The 6,989-nt window shown below is 42.8% G+C and overlaps 1 long non-coding RNA gene across 1 annotated transcript; it reads left to right on the top strand.

Moving 5' to 3' along the window:
• Positions 1-3,421: 3,421 nt before the first annotated feature.
• On the top strand, positions 3,422-6,397 carry LOC129392628 (uncharacterized). Its single transcript, XR_008618828.1, has 3 exons — positions 3,422-3,526; positions 4,926-5,018; positions 6,060-6,397. It is a non-coding gene; the product is annotated as an uncharacterized lncRNA (long non-coding RNA).
• Positions 6,398-6,989: the final 592 nt, after the last annotated feature.

Here is a 6,989-nt window from a genome sequence, read left to right as displayed (position 1 = left end):
CTTGTTTGTAGTTTCCTTTGCTTTGCAAAAGCTTTTAAGTTTCATTAGGTCCCATTTGTTTATTTTTGTTTTTATTTCCATTACTCTAGGAGGTGGATCAAAAAAGATCTTGCTGTGATTTATGTCAAAGAGTGTTCTTCCAGTGTTTTCCTCTGGAAGCCATTTTTAATCATCTATGTCACTACACTACAGGAATAGAATAAGAATTTCTAAAAACTTTAAAAAAATATTACATATAGAGAGAAAATTATACAAACCTGAAGCATACTTGCCTGATGAATTTTCAGATACACTCATGTAATCACCTAGATAAAGGAACAATGATTCTAGCTGTCCAGAAGCTCCCCTCATCCTGCCTGCCAGTCTTTAGCCCTCCAAGGGTAAACACTATTCTGCCTTCTGATGGCATCCATCCCTGTGGTCTGCTGTTGCACTCTATATAGATGGAATTATACAGTACGTACTCAGTTTATGCCTGGTTTCTGTCACTCAGCATTATGTTTGTGAGATTCACCCATGTTGTTACACTTTGTTGTGGGGCAGGCATTCTCACTGGGCATTTTTCAACTCTAGGCCTCCCCACCCCAAGATTCTGAAATGGGCCATGTTTCCCAGACTTATTTCATTGCAGTCTTAGCTTGGGATTCTCAAAAACAGGCTCTGAAACCAGAAAGTAAATGCAAATAGTTTATTGGGAGTTGATCTCAGGAAGCGCTGGTCACGGAGTGAGGAAGGAAATACAGAAGAGAGGAAGCCAGGCAGACGAGTTAACAAGCAACCCGAGCTCAGCCCCACAGGGTTCTCCACCGGGTCCTCCCCGGGAGTCCTCCATGGGGGTCCTCCACGGGGGGTTCTCCTCGGGGTCCTCCATGGGGGTCCTCCACTGGGTCCTCCCTGGGGGCTCCTCCAGGGGTCCTCCACTGGGGGTCCTCTATGGGATCCTCCACGGGATCCTCCAGGAGATTGTGCAGCACTTGTTACAGAGCTGTCCCCCAGAGAAGCAAAGAAACTGGGGTATTTATACACCAACTCCTTTCAGTTATTGCTTGAGAGCTGAGTACATTAACAGCCTGGCAATTGCAGCCTGCCCCCAGTGTAGGTTAAATACGCGCCTATGGCCAGAGAAGGCCTAGAGGCACAGGGTTGCAGGTGCCGCAGGAAACAACCATCAGAGTGAGGGAGGTCTATGTCAAGGGAATGGGTGCAGCACAACTGTCACACCTCGTTCCACCCTGACCTACTCATATCCCACATTAAGTCCATTTTGTCATGGACACTTTAAAGTGGTAGCCAGCAGTGATATCTAAAATAAATTTAATTGACAGGAAGTATGGGAGGGATGCTCAAGAGGGAGGGGATATAGGTATACATATAGCTGATTCACTCTGTTGTACAGTAGAAACTAACACAACATTGTAAAGCAATTATAATCCAATAAAGATGTAAAAAAATAAATAAAATGTGGATAGTATACATGAAAAAAAATTAATTGACAGATATGCGGCATCTATCAAAGTGATAACAATTTTTAAAAGGTGGCAGCCACAAAGAGTGATTTGGGGATGTGGAATGAGTATTTGCATGCTTTGATGGTAGAACTCTGTTTATTTTTTGTAGAATGAAATCTGGCAATATCTGTTTAAAACAGGTATTCCAGAGACGATGGATGTTCATTAAACCTATTGTGGTAATCGTTTCATGATGTATGTAGGTCGGATCATTATGTTGTACACCTTAAACTTATGCAGTGCTGTGTGTCAGTTATATCTCAATAAAACTGGGGAAAAAAGAGGTATGCCATTGCAACTAGTGGATAAATAAGTTCTGGAAATTTAATGCACAACATAGTGATTATAGTCAATGATACTGTATTATAAACTTCTAAATTACTAAGACTAAATCTTAATTGTTCTCAATACAGAAAGAAGTGATAATTATGTGACCTGATGAAGGTGTTAGCCAACACTACTGTAGTAATCATAGTGCAATATACAAATATATCATACCAACACATTGTACACCTCAAACTTACACAGTGTTATATGTCAATTATAGCTCAATAAGAAAAATTTTTCATGAAAAGAAAAATTGAGGCTAGTTCATAGAACCAGCCTCAGTTCCTATACCGCACTTGTCCTGTGGCTCTACTGTTATTTTATTTATCACCTCCCTCTTCTCCCACTCATTCTGGATCCCCCCTCATCCTCAGTCAACATTTTGCTGGTCTCAGTTACTTGCCTTCCATCCTTGAGGACTATCTGAAGTCCGTCCTTGAGGAGTCTGAGTCTTTGGTTACCAAGCCTTTGCCTGAGAACCAAGTGCTCCAATCCAGTAGATCCTCAAATAGGGGGCCATGCTGGTGTTTTGAGTCTCCTGGTATCAGTGTGAACTCAGAGCTTGAAAGATCTGGATATTCCCTTTCCCCCACTGTTCAGTTATTCTAGTAAATGACCATAAGTTCTTTTGTGGAAAGATTAAGGGAATCACTAGTGTATTGTTGCAGCATTTTCGGGTTCTTCCTCAAAGGGACTTGGCATGTCCTTCAATTGATGGGCTCTAGGTGTGAGAACAGGCTCAGGTCTGGAAACTGTATAAGGGATTGTGATTTTCCATCGTAGTGGCTGACCTCAGGTTTCTACTCACTTGTATTAGTTTTATATTCCTGCCTAACAAACTACCACAAACTCAGAAGCTTAAAACAAACCCCATGCTATTATCTTACAGTTTCCCTGGGTCAGAAGTCTAGGCATGGCTTAGCTGGATCCTCCACTCAAGGTCTCACAAGGTTGTAATCAAGGTGTCAGATGGGCTACGTTCCTTTCTGGAACTCTTTTCTGGATGGAGCTCCTTCCTGGAGCTTATAGTACTCTTCCAAGTCGACATGGTTGTTGGTTGAACTCAGTTCTTTGCAGGTGTAGGACAAAGAGGGCTGCTTCTGGCATAGGCCCTCTCTCTTATAGGCAGTTCACCTTTTAGCAGCTTGCTTCTTCAAGGCCAGCAGCAGGATCTCTTAGTCCAGTTGGCTAAGTCTTTTATAATGTAACCTAATTAAAGAAGTGACAATCCTATCACCTTTGCCATACTCTATTGTCTAGAAGCAGGCCATAGGTTTTCAAGGGCAGGAGATTATACAAGATATGACTAATGGGGGGAGGTGGCTCACCCTAGCGTGTGTCTGTGTGTCCACCACATTCAATCTTGGTCTTTTTTTTTTTTTTTAATGTAAGTTAGGCAATATCCTTATTGTCTCCCCATCTATCTTATTCCCAGGAATACCATGGTCTATTAGCCCTTGAATCTGGGATGATCTTGTGACTTGCTTTGACCAATAAAAATGGCAAAAGTGATATTGTGCCAGCTTCAGAGCCTAGGCTTTGAGACGCCTTGCAACTTTGGCCTTTGCCCTCTTGATATGCAGAGATTGCCACTGGACGAGGAAGGTGGTCTAGCCCAGGAAAGGAAAAAAAGCCATGTGGAGGAATACCAAAGTGTCCCAAGCCAACAGCCAATGCCAACTGCAAGCCATGTAAGTAATACCAGCTCGGACCTTTCAGCCCAGCTAACTCTGCAGCTGAATGCAGCCACATGAGCGAGCCCAGGCAGAGCTAGAAGAGGAACTACCCAGCCCACCCACAGAGTCATGAGAAATAACAAATCACTGTCATCTTAAACGACTGGTTTTGGAGTGGCTTATTACACAGCGATAGGTAACTGAAATACGTATTTCTATACCAACTCCGGTCAATCATTGTTTGGCGGTTGCTCTTGAGGCATTAAGACCCTGGCTATTCTGGTCTGCCTTGCTCCTGAGTCAAGCATGCTCCAGTGATCAGGGAAAGCTCTCAGGCAGAGTCCCAGATGTTTGCAGGAAGAAACTGTCAGCAAATATAGGAACACTGAGTGTTGGGTGGATATGACGGAGACCAGCCGCGTTTGTTACAACCTCAGAATTTTTTTCTCCAACTTGTAAACATTATGTGGAATGGGGGTGGGGGGTGGGGAGCAGGAGGTTTCTTTGAGGAAGCAAGAACATTGGAGTAGATGATGCTTCTGGGAGACACCACCAGCTAGAGGAAGAATTTGTAGAACATAGGGCTGGGGCTATCAAAGACTGAGATTGGGGGCGTATCTTGTTCTTTTCAACTTCTCTGACTCTAAGAGCTCGAGTTCTCACAGCCTGCTGTCAGACTGCATGCCTAGAATCCCACCTTTTATTTGCACTCCAATTCCTCTCTGTTGCTCTCTGCCTTCCAGTAGGCAAGCTCACTTGTTATCCCTTGCCGGACTCCTCACTAGCCTCCTACCAACCCAGCTGTCATTCTCACCACTCAACACCTACCTGTCTCCCAGCTGCTGCTGCCTCTGAGGTCCCCACCGACTCCAGATCCTGTCCTGTTCAAATCCAGTTCATTTGGCATTTCTGCCATATCCCATATCAGTATCAGTGCTTTTCCTGTATTACAACTTCTAAACCTTAAGGAGTTTTAAAAAAGGATTTGTCAAAAAGGATCTCATTGGTGAGATGAAATTACAGGAAATTTCAGGTGTGATTTCCTCCATTTCTGCGTTGCAAGGGAGATTATATTCAGTTGCAATAGAGGTGATATCCTAGGCTGCAGAGTTGTTCCCAGGTACCAAATATGGGTGAATTAACATTTCAAAACATCTTTGGAAGGTTACCAAAGGAAATCTTTTTTTTTTTTTTGGTCTGAGCACCCAAAAAGATGGCAGCAAAGTTTGTGTATATATTAAGATAAGCTGTGTTCCTGTATTTGGAGTATAAGGAAGTGGTTCTACAAGGGACTGACCAAAGAGATTTACTTCCAGTTTACTAAGGCCACAAGAGCAAAAATTACAGTGTTTTGTATTAGGTATGCAAAAACACTCAGGGTTAAAATATTCAAATGCAAAAAAACTCATTTTAGAAGAAAACCTGAATCTTACAACGAAGAGTAGCCCCTGCTCGTTGCAACTAGAGAAAGCCTGCGCTCAGCAACAAAGATCCAACGCAGCCAAAGGTAAATAAAAATAAATAAATTTATTTAAAAAAAAAGAAAACCTTAGTCTTAAACCAAAGATCAGAATACATAGTGTATTATTTACTGCTCCTATGAATTGCAAATGGTTGCAAAATTAAATGAGCTTGTTTCATTTTCCTCATCTTTTTTTTTCCTGCCTCTTATGACAGCTAGTCAACATTTTTGAGCATCTACCAAAAACTGCCATTCATCTGATCTAATCCTCAGAACAACATCCACTATGCCAGTTAGTTCTAGTTTAAATTCATGACCACACATCCCAAAAGGAGTCTTCAATGCTGCCAAGCAAACCTACTCTACTTCCCCAGCATGTTCTCTCACCCATTCTCCAAAACAACTATATCACACATTCTCTGCTCTCCTCAAATCTCCCACATCCTCTTCCACCTCCTCAGTCTTGCCTGCCTCTCCCACTTCTTCCCAGATTCCTCTCCATCTCACTCCATTCTAGATCTTCTCTGTATTCCACTGATATACCAAACTCTTTCCTCTGCCTTAGGGCCTTTGAAATTCCCCTTCCCTTACATTGGAATGCTCCACACCCTCATCTTCACAGGGCTAGTTCCTTCTTGTCGTTCTTGTCTTTTGTTTTAGCTCAAATGTCAAATTCTCAGAGAGGCTTTCCTTGTAATCTAAAAATGCTCCCGCTGTCTTGCATATCAACTTGTTTTATTGTCTTCCAGACATTTATCAACATCTGATGTTGTCTTGTTTATTTATTTCTCCCCTATCTCCACTTGAATAAAGCTCCGTGATAGCCTTACCAGGTAGGGACTTACCTACCTGGTTTACTTCTGTATTCCCAACATTCAGATCTGAGCCTGTCACATAACAGGCTCAAAATGAATTTTCATTGAGTAAACTATCCCAATTTTTGGTAGATGGGGAAACTGAAGATTAGACAATCTAAACAAATTGCCTAAGTTCACTCAGGTAGTAAATGACAAAGTTGGGACTTGAACCTAAATCTTTTTAGGTCCAGGCTGTATCCCCATCTATGTAAAAAATCTCTCTTGCTAGGATGAACATTTAAAAATGTATTTGAGGACTTCCCTGGTGGCAGAGTGGTTAAGAATCTGCCTGCCAATGCAGGGGACACAGGTTCGAGCCCTGGTCCGGGAAGATCCCACATGCTGCGGAGCAACCAGGCTCGTGTGCCACAACTGCTGAGTCTGCGCTCTAGAGCCCGCGAGCCACAACTACTGAGCCCACGTGCCACAACTACTGAAGCCCGCGGGCCTAGAGCCCGTGCTCCACAACAAGAGAAGCCACCGCAGTGAGAAGCCCGCGCACTGCAACGAGGAGTAGACCCCGCTTGCCACAACTAGAGAAAGCCCGTGCACAGCAACGAAGACCCAATGCAGCCAAAAATAAATAAATAAAATAAATAAATTTATTTTTTAAAAAAATGTATTTGACCTCTGAGGAGTACTTGTGAATGTGGACAGCATTTAAGACAACATCAGAATGAATAGTCAAATTCCTCAGGCAGAAAACCAAGGAGATGCTGAGGACATCTGGCTGGACAAAGCCCATGGTAACTAAGGAGCAGCACAGCCTGGCTATTCCCAGCTTGCTCCTGGCTGGCCTCCAATTCCTCCGCCTTCCTTCCTGCTTTCTGCATCTCTGAGTCTCTGACCACCTGCAGTTCAGTACAAGGTCTGGTTTTCCCTTCATGCCCACGAAGTGAGCTACTTATGCCTGTCAATAGCATCCAGATTTATGCTTTAGAGAAACTGGAATAGGATATTTTCCATGGGGGTCTATCAACTAAATTTGTGTTTATACATCAGTCTTAATTTTCAGGAAGTTGCCTTTTTTTTTTGGCAGGAAATGAAAACCTTGTATTGACTCTTCATTTGTCCTTAAATTGACTTATAAACAAAAGGGGAAGAGGAGAAAATGAGGAGTCTTTTGGCTGTTGCCTTAATCACCATTTAGGGAAATCTT

The sequence above is a fragment of the Physeter macrocephalus genome, chromosome 12 (genome assembly GCF_002837175.3).
Source record: "Physeter macrocephalus isolate SW-GA chromosome 12, ASM283717v5, whole genome shotgun sequence".
In the NCBI taxonomy this organism is placed as follows: Eukaryota; Metazoa; Chordata; class Mammalia; order Artiodactyla; family Physeteridae; genus Physeter; species Physeter macrocephalus.
Note: the sequence above shows the minus strand (reverse complement) of the source record. Positions and strands in the feature narration are given on the sequence as shown.